Raw genomic sequence first — 12,748 nt, 5'->3', positions numbered from 1 at the left:
GCTAAAAGAAATTTTGAGAAAGAAGAATAAGAGGAAATCATCTACCCAATTTCAAGACATTACATAGCTATAGTAATGAAGACTGTGTGTACTGGCAGAAGGAAAACTACACAGATCAATGTAACAGAATAGAGAACCCAGACACAGACCCACACAAATATGCCAAACTGTTTACTGACGAAGGTGCAAAAGCAATTCATGGAGGCAAATATAGCCTTTCAACAAATGGTGCTGGAGGAACTAGAAACCCAGAGGCAACAAAATGAACTTCAATCCAAGTCTCACGCCTCATTAAAAATTTCACTCAGAATGGATCATGGACTTTAATATAAAACATAAAACTGTAAAACTTTTTTTAAAATAGGAGAAAATCTTTGGGATATAGGGCTAGGCAAAGAGTTCCTAGACATGGAACCAAAATCATAATCCACAAAAGGAAAAATGATAAACTGGACTTCATCAAAATTCAAAACATTTGCTCTGCAGAAGACCCTACCAAGAAGTCTACAAACTGGGAGAAAATATTCTCAAAACACATATCTAACAAAGGACTAATATCTAGAATATATATAGAACACTCAAAACTCAGTAGAAAAATAAATAATCCAATTAGAAAATGAGCAAAAGACATGAAGAGCCATATTCAAAGAGGGTCTAAAGATGGCAAATCAGCACGTGAAAAGATGTTCAACATTATTTGCCATTATGGAAATACAAATTAAAACCCCCTGTATCACTGCATACCTACCAGAATGGCTAAAATAAAAGATAGTGATGGGAGAAACAAGATCACTCACACATGACTGATGGGAACATAAAATGGTGCAGCCACTCAGGAAAACAGCTGGGCAGTTTCTTAAAAAACTAAACATGCAACAACCATATGACCCAGCAATTTGCACTCCTGGGAATTATCCCAGATAAATGAAGACATTTTCACACAAAAACCTATGCACAAATATTTATAGTAGCTTTTCTCATTATAGCCAAAAATTTGAAACAGCCCAAATGCCCTTCAGTGGGTGAATGCTGAAACCAATGTGGCACATTCATACCATGGGATACTACTAAGAAATGACGAGTAACAAACTTTGATATTAAAGAGGTGAAAAAAACTGAGCAGCATGTGTAAGGTTCACATTCCAGAGACACAGTCTCACTAAAAGACTGAGATCTAATCACAGGACTATAGAAAGCCTCCCTCCCCCCTCCAAAACCTGGCACATTACTAAAGGTCTATTTACCAGTTTCTTTTACATCATATACAGCCATCAAGAAAAAAATTATAAGACATGCTAAAAGGCAAAAAATACAGTATGAAGAGACAGAGTAAGCATCAGAACCAGACTCAAATGTGGCAAGAATATTGGAATTATCAGACCAGGAATTTAAAACAGTTATGATTAATTTACTAAAAGCACTAATGGATAAAGCAGACAGCATGCAAGAACAAATAAGCAATGTAAGTAGAGAGATGGAAATTCTAAGGAAGAAAGAAAAAGTAATGCTAGAGATCAAAAATACTGTAAAAGAAATGAAGAATGCCTTTGAAGGACTCAGCAGTAGACTGGACATGGCTAAGGAAAAAGTCTCTTTGCTTGAGGATATTTCAATAGAAACTTCCAAAACTGAAAAGCGAAAAGAAAAAGAACTGGGGGGAAAAAAAAAAAGAACAGAATATCCAAGAACTTTGGGACAACTACAAAAAGTATAACATACATGTAATGAAAATACCAAAAGGAAAAGAAAAAGAGAAAGAAACAGAAGAAATACTTGAAGCAATAATGACTGAGATTTTTTTTGCCCCAAAATTAATGACACTAAACCACAAAACCAAAAATCTCAGAGAACACCAAGCAGGATAAATGCAAAAACAAGCAAACAAACAAAAACACCTCGGCATGTCACAGTCAAAGTGCAGAAAATCAAAGATTAAAATAAAATACGTCTCAAGAAGACAGAGGTAAGGTTTAAAAATACCTTACCTTTAGGGACTTCCCTGGTGGTCCAGTGGTTAAGAATCTGCGCTTCCACTGCAGAGGGCGCAGTTCTATCCCTCTTCGGGGAACTAAGATCCCACATGCAGTACAGTGCGGCCAGGGGGAAAAAAACAAAAAAAACACCTTACCTTTAGAGCAGCAAAGATAAGAATTACATCTGAATTCTCCTCAGTAGAAACCATACAAGCAAGAAGAAAATGAAGTAAAATGTTTAAAGTATTGAAAAGAAAAAATGACCAACCTAAAATTCTGTATTCTGTGAAATTATCCTTCAAAAGTAAAGAGGAATAAAGTCTTCCTCAGACAAACAGAAGTTGAGGGAATTTGTTGCTAGACCTGCCTTGAAATAGATGTTAAAAGAAGTTCTTCAGAGAAAAGGAAAGTGATATAGGTCAGAAACTTGGACCTACATAAAGAAAGGAAGCACATTAGAGAAAAAATTAGTAAAGGTAAAATAAAACTTTTATTTTTCTTATTCTTAATTGATCAGATAACAGTTGGTTCAAAATAATAATAGCAACAATGTATTCAATTGTGTATGCTTCTGTGTGTATGTATTATTTATGCATATGTATAAGTGAAATGAATGGCAGCAAAGATACAAGGGATGAAAGGAAAGAACTAGGATAACTTTGTTATTATAAGGTACATGCAGTACCTGTGAATCAGTATAATGTTATTTGGAAGTGGCCTTGGATTAGTTGTAAATGTATATTTCAAAATTTAAGGCAAGCACTAAAAGAAGTTAAAAAAAAAGTATAACTGATATGCTAAGAAAGGAGAGAAAATGGAATCATAAAATACTCAATTAGAACCACAAAAGACAAGAAAGGAGTGGAAGACAAAACCAGGAACAAAGACAAGGGCAACAAATAGAAAACAGTAACAAATATGGCAGAGATTAATCCAACTATGTCAGTAATCACACTAAATGTCAATGGTTTAAATAGATCAATTAAAAGACAGAGATTGTCACAGTGGATTAAAGAAAAAAAAAGGACCCAGCTATACATTGTCTATAAGAAACCCACTTTCAGTATAAAGACACATATAGGTTAAAAGTAAATGAATAAAGATACATCATGCTTGACATGATATTATACATAGAGAATCCTAAAGATGCTACCAGAAAACTACTAGAGCTAATCAATGAATTTGGTAAAGTAGCAGGATACAAAATTAACGCACAGAAATCTCTTGCATTCCTATACACTAATGATGAAAAATCTGAAAGAGAAATTAAGGAAACAATCCCATTTACCATTTCAACAAAAAGAATAAAATACCTAGGAATAAACCTACCTAAGGAGACAAAAGACCTGTATGCAGAAAACTCTTAAGACACCAATGAAAGAAATTTGAGACGATACAAACAGATGGAGAGATATACCATGTTCTTAGATTGGAAGAATCAACATTGTGAAAATGACTATACTACCCAAAGCAATCTACAGATTCAATGCAATCCCTATCAAACTACCAATGGCATTTTTCACAGAACTAGAATAAAAAATTTCACAATTTGTATGGAAACACAAAAGACCCTGAATAGCCAGAGCAATCTTGAGAAAGAAAAACGGAGCTGGAGGAATCAAGCTCCTGGACTTCAGACTATACTACGAAGCTACAGTAATCAAGACAGTATGGTACTGGCACAAAAACAGAAATATAGATCAATGGAACAGCACAGAAAGCCCAGGGGTAAACCCACGCACATATGGTCACCTTATTTTTGATAAAGGATGCAAGAATATACAATGGAGAAAAGACAGCTTCTTCAATAGTGGTGCTGGGAAAACTGGACAGCTACATGCAAAAGAATGAAATTAGAACACTCCCTAACACCATACACAAAAATAAACTCAAAATGGATTAAAGACCTAAATGTAAGGTCAGACACTATAAAACTCTTAGAGGAAAACACAGGCAGAACACTATGACATAAATCACAGCAAGATCCTTTTTGACCCACCTCCTAGAGAAATGGAAATAAAAACAAAACTAAACAAATGGGACCTAATGAAACTTAAAAACTTTTGCACAGCAAAGGAAAACATAAACATCACCAAAAGACCACCCTCAGAATGGGAGAAAATATTTTCAAACAAAGCAACTGACAAAGGATTAATCTCCAAAAGTTACAACCAGCTCATGCAGCTCAATATCAAAAAAACAAACCACCCAATCCCAAAATGGGCAGAAGACCTAAATAGACATTTCTCCAAAGAAGATACACAGATTGCCAACAAACACATGAAAGGATGCTCAACATCACTAACCATGAGAGAAATGCAAATCAAAACTACAATGAGGTATCACCTCACACTGGTCAGAATGGCCATCATCAAAAAATCTAGAAACAATAAATGCTGGAGAGGGTGTGAAGAAAAGGGAACCCTCTTGCACTGTTGGTGGGAATGTAAACTGATACAGCTGCTATGGAGAACAGTACGGAGGTTCCTTAAAAACTAAAAATAGAACTACCATACGACCCAGCAATCCCACTACTGGGCATATACCCTGAGAAAACCATAATTCAAAAAGAGTCATGGACCACAATGTTCATTGCAGCTCTATTTGCAATAGCCAGGACATGGAAGCAACCTAAGTGTCCACTGACAGATGAATGGATAAAGAAGTTGTGGCACACATATACAATGCAATATTACTCAGCCATAAAAAGAAACGAAATTGAGTTATTTATAGTGAGGTGAATGGACCTGTAGAGTCTGTCATACAGAATGAAGTAAGTCAGAAAGAGAAAAACAAATACCGTATGCTAATACATATATATGGAATCTAAAATTTTTTAAAAAATGGTTCTGAAGAACCTAGGGGAAGGACAGGAATAAAGACACAGAGAATGGACTTGAGCACACGGGGAGGGGGAAGGGTAAGCTGGGATGAAGTGAGGAGGTGGCATGGACATATATACACTACCAAATGTAAAATAGATAGCTAGTGGGAAGCAGCCACATAGCACAGGGAGATCAGCTCGGTGCTTTGTGACCACCTAGAGGGGTGGGATAGGGAGGGTGGGAGGGAGATGCAAGAGGGAGGAGATATGGGGATATATGTATATGTATAGCTGATTTACTTTGTTATAAAGCAGTAACTAACACACCACTGTAAAGCAATTATACTCCAATAAAGATGTTAAAAAAAAAAGATACATCATGCTAATACTAATCAAAAGAAAGGGCATAGCTATACTAATATCAGACAGACTAGACTTCAGAGCAAAGAAAGTAATCAGGGATAAAGAGGAGCATTACATAGTGACACAGGGATCAATTTTCCTAGAAGACATAACAATCCTTAATGTGACTGAATCTCACAACAGAGCATCAAAAACGTGTGGCAAAAAGTGATAAAACTTCAGAGAGAAATAGATAAACCCCCCATTATAGTTGGAGACTCAATACTCTTCTATCAGAAACAGATCCAGAAGACTGAAAATCGTAGGGACACAGTTGAACTCTATGTTGAACTCAAAAGCATCAATAAACCAGATATAATTGACATCTATAGACTATGTCACTCAACAACAGAAGAACACAGATGCTTCTCAAGCTCATGTGGAACAAAATATTAGCAAATATAATCCAACAATGTATAAAAAGAATTATACACCACGATTAAGTGGAATTTATCCCTGATATGCAAGGCTGGTTCAACATTTGAAAATCAATTAATATAATTCATCATATCAACAGATATATCTGATAAAAGACTAATATCCAACATATGCAAAGAGCTCTTAAAACTCAACAATAAGAAACTGAACAACCTGATTTTAAATGGACAAAAGACCTGAACAGACACCTCACCAAAGAAGATATACAGAAGGAAAATTAGCATATTAAAAGATGCTCAACATCACATGTCATTAAGAAGTTGCACATTAAAACAGCAACATATTACTACACACCTATTAGAATGACCAAAATCCAAAACATTGACAACAGCGAATTCTGGTGAGGATGTAGAGCCACAGAAACTCTAATTCACTGCTGGTAGGAATGCAAAATGGTGCAGCCGGTCACTTCAGAAGACAATTGGCAGTTTCTTACAAAACTAAATATACTTTACCATATGATCTAGCAGTTCCACTCCTTGGTATTTACCAAATAAGTTGAAAACTTGTGTACACACAAAAACCTACATATGATTGTTTATAGCAGCTTTATTCATAATTGCTAAAACTTGGAAGCAACTAAGATATCGTTTAGTAGGTGAATGGCCACATAAACTGTGGTAAAACCAGACACTGGAATATTATTCAGCACTGAAAATAAATGAGCTATCAAGTCATGAAAATGCATGGAGGGAACTTAAATGCATATTACTAAGTGAGAAAAGTCAATCTGAAAAGTCTACATGTTGTACGACTCCAACTACTGTATATGACATTCTCAAAAGGTAAAACTATGGAGGTAATGAAAAGATCAATGGTTGCCAGGGCCTGGCGGGGAGGGAAGGAAGGATGAATAGGTACAGCACAGAGGATTTTTAGGGCACTGAAAATACTCTGTGTGACACTTTAATGGTGGACCTATATACATTTGTCAACACTCACAGAATGTACAAAATCACGAGTAAACTCTAATATAAACTGTGGACTTTGGGCAATAATGCTGTGCCAGGTAGGCTCATTGATAGTGGGGAGGATGCATGTGCGAGAGGGCCAGGAATATACGGGAAATCTCTGCACTGTCTGCTCAATTTTGCTGTGAACCTAATACTGCACTTTAAAATGTCTAGTTCTTTAAGTATGTCTAATTTTTTTTAAATGCCACTACCATAAATCTAACAGCTGAACTTCGTAGCATTTATCCCAGAGAAATAAAGACATTTCACACAAAAACCTGTACACAAATGTTTATAGCAGGGTTTTTCGTGTTAGCCAAAAACCTATAACAGCCCAGATGCTGAAACCCACTGCAGTACGGCCATACCATGGAATACGACTCACAACGAAGAGGAACAAACTATTGATTAGCAGTCGCCAGGGGCTAAGGAGGGGATGAGAGTGAGAGGGAAATCACTATAAAAGGGCAGCATGAAGATACCCAGTGATGCTGCAAATGCTCTGTGTCGCCATCAGTATCCTGGTTGTGATATTACAGTACAGTTTTGCAAGATGTTATCATTGGGGAAACTGGGTAAAGGGCACATGGGCTCTCTCTGATTTCTTATAACTGCCTGAAATCTGCAGCTATCTCAAAATAAAAATTTTTATTTAAAAAAATGACAAAAGGAGAGCTGAAGAGATCCAGAAATGGAACACGGCAGATCCTAAAGTCATAGCAGCAGGGGATGCAAAACGCCAGCTGTCGGGGCCGCCTTGCCTCGCCCTGTCCTAAGAACCACATGAAGCCAGTTCTCCTTCAGGACTGTGAGGGGTATTGGAGGTCAGGCAGAAGGAAGGGGGTACATACAACTGCTTTCAAAGGAGCCAGACAAAGAATAAGTTCTATATCAGACCAGAGCAAGGGCAGACATCCTTGGGAAAAAGACATCCATGTCCCAAGTTCCTAATTCAAGCTCAGCCCTGAAGGTTGGGCACAGGCTGGGGAGGGCAGGAAGGCTGGGGGGAGGTAGGCTGACACTCTGATAAAACCACAGATACAAAGAGTGGCTCCTTGTGACATGTCCTGCCCGGTCCCAGCTGTCCCTGAGCCCCAGTTGGTTCTTCAACACTTCCTTAAATGATCTGAGACACTTTGGTGGCCTCCACGCATTCCCACTTTTTACCCTAAGTTAGCTCAAGATAATGTTTTGTCCCTTGCAAATAAAAAAACGCACTGCCCCAAAAACCAAGGCTTGGGCTCTGACAATTTAAATATCATGAATTAAATAACTGTCACCTACGAACAAATTCAATCCAGCCTACAGTCGCCCTAAAGCCACAGGACCAGCTTCAACACGGAGAGGCAGATGGGGTGGTTACAACAGTAATAACTTCTAACTGGGTGATGTGGGAAAACTTCCTTCCTCTCTGCACTGATTTCATCCTCTGTAACATGGAGGGCATAGCAAGATAGGAGGGTCTATATCTATGCCTTCCCTCGCCTTCAAAAATCAACTTAGGGACTTCTGGGGTGGTCCAGTGATTAAGGCTTCACCTTCCAGTGCAGGGGGTGTGGGTTCGATCCCTGGTCAGGGAACTAAGTAAGATCCCACTTGCCTCGGGGCCAAAAAACCAAAACATAAAACAGAAGCAATATTGTAACAAATTCCATAAAGACTTTAAAAATGGTCCACATCAAAAAAAAAAAACAACTTAAATGCCAACCATCTACACAGTCTGCCCTCGTTCATCTTCAAATAACTTCTCCCTCCTCTCAACCCCTAAAAATTTTATTTAAAACACTCCCACACTTCTTATCTTGTGTTATAATTAGATGAACATGTCTGATATTCCCTATTAAAGTGTAAATTCCCTGAGGACACGTGTTTGTTTTACATTTATTTGTCCCCCATACTGCCTAGCAGGACACAGATAAAGTGGGCAGTGAGTTCTTTGTTGAAAGAATAAATCAAGGACAAACTGAGACAATTTGCTCCCGATGAGGAAGCCCTTTTAAAAGTATAAACCATAGGGCTTCCCTGGTGGCGCAGTGGTTGAGAGTCCGCCTGCCGATGCAGGGGACATGGGTTCGTGCCCCGGTCTGGGAGGATCCCAAATGCCGCGGAGCGGCTGGGCCTGTGAGCCATGGCCGCTGAGCCTGCGCGTCCGGAGCCTGTGCTCCGCAACGGGAGAGGCCACAGCGGTGAGAGGCCCGCGTACCGCAAAAAAAAAAAAAAAGTATAAACCATAAATTACAAAGTGTAAAGGCATTGTATATACATGTATATGTGTGTATGTATGTGTGTGTGTGTATAAAGGCATTTTATATATGTGTGTGTGTGTGTGTGTGTGTGTGTGTGTGCACCACCTGCTACGTGAACTGGGCCTAGTACTTTAACTTCTTTGGCTTCTCACAAACAAGGCTCTGTGGGCAAGGATCACAGGGAAGGTGAGGTTGCATTGTTTGCTTTTGTTTTTAATTTCTACCACTCCTAATTTCAAAGGAGTGAAACTGAAGGTTGGGTACAATAAAACCCCTAAGCCCCAGGCACATAAAGATAAAATTGAGAAATCGGAAATGGAGAGAAGAATTGGGGGAGATAAGTTAACTAGAACCATAGGTGCAACAGTCACTGCATGTGGGCTCTAAATTGAGTGCTAAGCTTCCTGGTAGCCAAGGCAAAAAGCAAAATGTGATAACGTTCTGAGCTCTCATTGTCAGAAACATTTGGGCTCTAAATTGAGTGCTAAGCTTCCTGGTAGCCAAGGCAAAAAGCAAAATGTGATAACGTTCTGAGCTCTCACTGTCAGAAAAAAAGATCATACCGACATTGGGAAAGATAAACCCTTTCTAGGAGCTGCCTTTTGCAGGAATTAGGGTGTCCGTCCTTTTAAAAGGCTGATGAATAACATTGTGGGCAGCATCCTCAGCTGTCCCCTCCCCAAACCAGCAAGGCTGCGGACAGGCCTCTAACCCAGGGAGGCCCTGCTTCTGGGGGAGGATCAGAAAGGGCTCCAGTATGAGCCAGCCCCCGGCCGACCCACCAGCCCCATGCAGCTGCGAAATCGGCCAGTCACATAATTATTTAATGCTGTCTGACTGGGTGTCGGAAAATGCCTGCCTCAAACTACTATTTTCCATTTGGCATGAGTTTGGGCTGCTCTTTCTGACAATAAATTGCCATTGGATTCAGCTCTCTATTAAAACAGATCACGTCTCCTGAGGAGAGAAGAAAAGCCACGATAATAAACCATAATTACTGTGGCAGAAGGCCATGTGACAAATTCATCTTAAAAGTCATCAATTGTTTGCAAGTTAAAGAAGAGAGTGCTGCAAAGAGAGAGGCGAGAACTGGGCATGGGGGTGGCAGCGCTGAGGAAACAGCAGCAGCAGAAAGTCAGGGCTTTCTGAATCTGGGTGACCAGGTACCTGGGCTTTCACTGTCCTATTCTCTCTGCTTTTGTGTGTTTGAAAATACCCATATTTAAAACGAAAAAACAAAAAGTTTAAACCTAGGCACACTGCAATTTATACTGCAAGATTCTGGCCATGAAAAGCGATCTGAACCCTGTAAGCACTCCCCGGGTTACCCACTATTCACTGCTGCTGCTGTGACTTGGCTCCCCGAAGCCCCAAGTGGCCTTCCAGAGTTCACACGCAGGCATCGTCTGAGTCCTGGCCCAGGGCACCCGGTGACCCAGTGGACTCTGAGTGGTCCTAAAATCACCTCAAACAATGAGCTGTTTGTTCCCAATCCAGTGGTGGGCCTTGGAGAGCTGGTCTCAGCCCCTTCAACGGCTGCCAATAAGAAACTCTGACCCTCAGTGGAGGTGGCTGGGGGGGGTGGGGGGTAAACCAGGGGCTCTGACCCTCCCAGGAGCGGGGGAGGGAGAACATGGCCTTCGCTCCACCACTAGTGGGTCTGGGACGGGAGAAAGGAGAAGCAGCAGAAATTGGAGGGCGGCAGGGATAACTTTCCTGTCCAGCCAAGGCCTCTCTGCCTGCAGACTCGTGAGTTAGAAGCTAGAGGCTAGAGTCACGGGAGATGGTCCAGCAAGGAGGAGCCTGGGGTTGCAGAGCCTGGAGCGGAGGAGGGGCTAGGGGCTACAGCTGCGCGGAGGGGAAGGGCTGCGACCGCGGAGCCAGGAGGTCCTCAGAGGTGGGTGAACTCCAAGCAGCCTCGCCTCCCAGGGCCAAATTCAGAGAGGCTGCAGGATGCATAGCCGTAAGTCTGGGGCCTCTGACGCAATATGACGCCACACCGCTTAGCTGCGCAAGGAAGGGGCACGGGGACGACCCGAGGGGGACCGAGAAGAGGGAAGCTGTGAGCTGACCCCTCGGCACCCGGCAGCCCTCCTCCCCAGGCAGCAGCCAGCTCGCTCCCTTCGAAGAATGCAGAAGAGGAACGTGCTTTGATTTTCTTAAAACAAACACTGCTGAGCAAAGAGATAAGCCGGGCCGGGGTTGGCTCAGGCTCCCCTGGTGCAAGGGAAGTCTCACTTCATATTTCCACCACGCAGGCCCCGGGGAGCCAGCCGTGGCCCCTTCTCCTCTCGGGAAACGCCTGTCTGGCGAGGGGGGGTCTGCTCTGATCCGGCGACACCAGCAGCCGAGGGACTTTTCTCTGCCGGCCGGGCCCCCAGGATCCAACAAAGAAAGAGGGCCCTTGATGCCTGAAGCTCAGGAGGTGCCCCTCTCGACCCTGGGGGCTTGGAAAAGTGACCTTGTGGGGAGGGGGACGTTTCCCCTAAGAATCTGCCTGAGTCACTCCCGCTGTGAGAGGCCGGAAGCCACGGCGGGGCTCGGGAGCCGCGGGGGTGACCCGTCGCCGCCTCTCCTCCCCGCCGGCCGCGCGCCGCCATCTGCGCCCTGCGTCACTCACGCTCCGCGCGCACCGGGCGACACGAAGAGCGCCAGGCACTCAGTATTCCGAGTGCTTCTCACAGGTTATCTCACCTAGTCCACTCGGCGAACCTGCCAGGCAGGTATCGCTATCACCTCCAGGTACAGATAAGGAGCCAAGGTCACACATGTTCGTAGCAGACCCGCCTTGAACCTGACGCTTGGCTCTGGAGCCTGAGCGGAAAGGCGGCTCCGCGGCCCGGCTTCCCCAAGGCCCCGCACCTGCTCCAGGTGTGCGTGTGAGCCCAACCCCCGGCCGCTCACCTGAGCTTCCCCGTCGCTTGTTGCCTTGGAGACCGGGGTTCCACCTGCATGCGCCGCCTTCCGTCCCTCTCCCTCCGCCGGCTCCCTGGGCCTCTTCCTGCGGCCGGTTGGCCGGACCCCTCCCAACTTCCGGCGTCGGGCCCAAAGCCTATGCGTATATACGCGTTTACGCATACGGGTACGTATACGTTCTCTTTCACTCAAAGTTACGCATACGGGTACGTATATATATATACATATATACGTTCTCTTCCACTCAAAGGCCAATTCCACAAGACTTCCTTCAAAGGAAAGGAGGAATGAACTGCTCCCCTTTTCTATCCCAAATATCCTTTTTATTTTTCAGTCAAGTGGGTCTTGATAAGCCAGCCCCGTAGGGTTACACGGAGGAGTCCGAAGGCGCAGATGCGGAGGAGGAGGGGGCACACAGGGAGCAGAGCGGGCAGGAAAGGCACGCGCCCCACTCGGAGATGACGAGCCCGGGACTGGTAATGAGCCCAAGAGGGAAGAGCCCCAGTGCCAGGACGTCGCTGTCACTTCTGAGCGGTGACCAGCACAGTGCACCTGAGCAAGGACTGGCTAACAGGGGGCCACGAAAAAAAGTGTGCTCCAAGGCACAGGGCGAGGAACGAGAATCTGCAGGAACGCGTCCATTCGCGTGGAGGAAGGGCCAGTCTCTCAGGGTGGGACAGTGGTCTAAGTAGCTCTAACTTGCAGCTATATACAAAGACGCTCTTGGTGACCAAAGAGGAATATTGGGAGTCTGGGATTGACATGTCCACACTGCTGTATTTAAAAAGGATAACCAACAAGTACCTGCTGTACAGCACAGGGAACTCTGCTCAGTGTTCTGCGGCAGCCTGGATGGGAGGGGAGTCTGGGGGAGAATGGACACATGTATACACATGGCTGAGTCGCTTTGCTGTGCACCTGAAACTATCACAACGTTGTTAATTGGCTCTACTCCAATATAAAATAAAAGGTTAAAAAAGAGATAAAGAAAAAGAG

At 43.1% G+C, this 12,748-nt stretch overlaps 1 long non-coding RNA gene across 26 annotated transcripts in view; it reads right to left on the bottom strand.

Moving 5' to 3' along the window:
- LOC115844432 (uncharacterized) overlaps window positions 1-11,875 on the bottom strand; it is a 326,879-nt gene extending 315,004 nt beyond the window's left edge. For 25 of the 26 annotated variants that reach the window (XR_011377660.1, XR_011377659.1, XR_011377665.1 and 22 more), the window contains exon 1: window positions 11,741-11,867. This is a non-coding gene — a long non-coding RNA (uncharacterized lncRNA). Of the gene's footprint in view, window positions 1-1,985; window positions 2,069-11,740 lie in introns of all 26 variants that reach the window. The other variant, XR_009564997.1, reaches the window with a different exon arrangement.
- Window positions 11,876-12,748: the final 873 nt, after the last annotated feature.

Source organism: Globicephala melas, chromosome 8 (assembly GCF_963455315.2).
Source record: "Globicephala melas chromosome 8, mGloMel1.2, whole genome shotgun sequence".
NCBI lineage: Eukaryota > Metazoa > Chordata > Mammalia > Artiodactyla > Delphinidae > Globicephala > Globicephala melas.
Note: the sequence above shows the minus strand (reverse complement) of the source record. Positions and strands in the feature narration are given on the sequence as shown.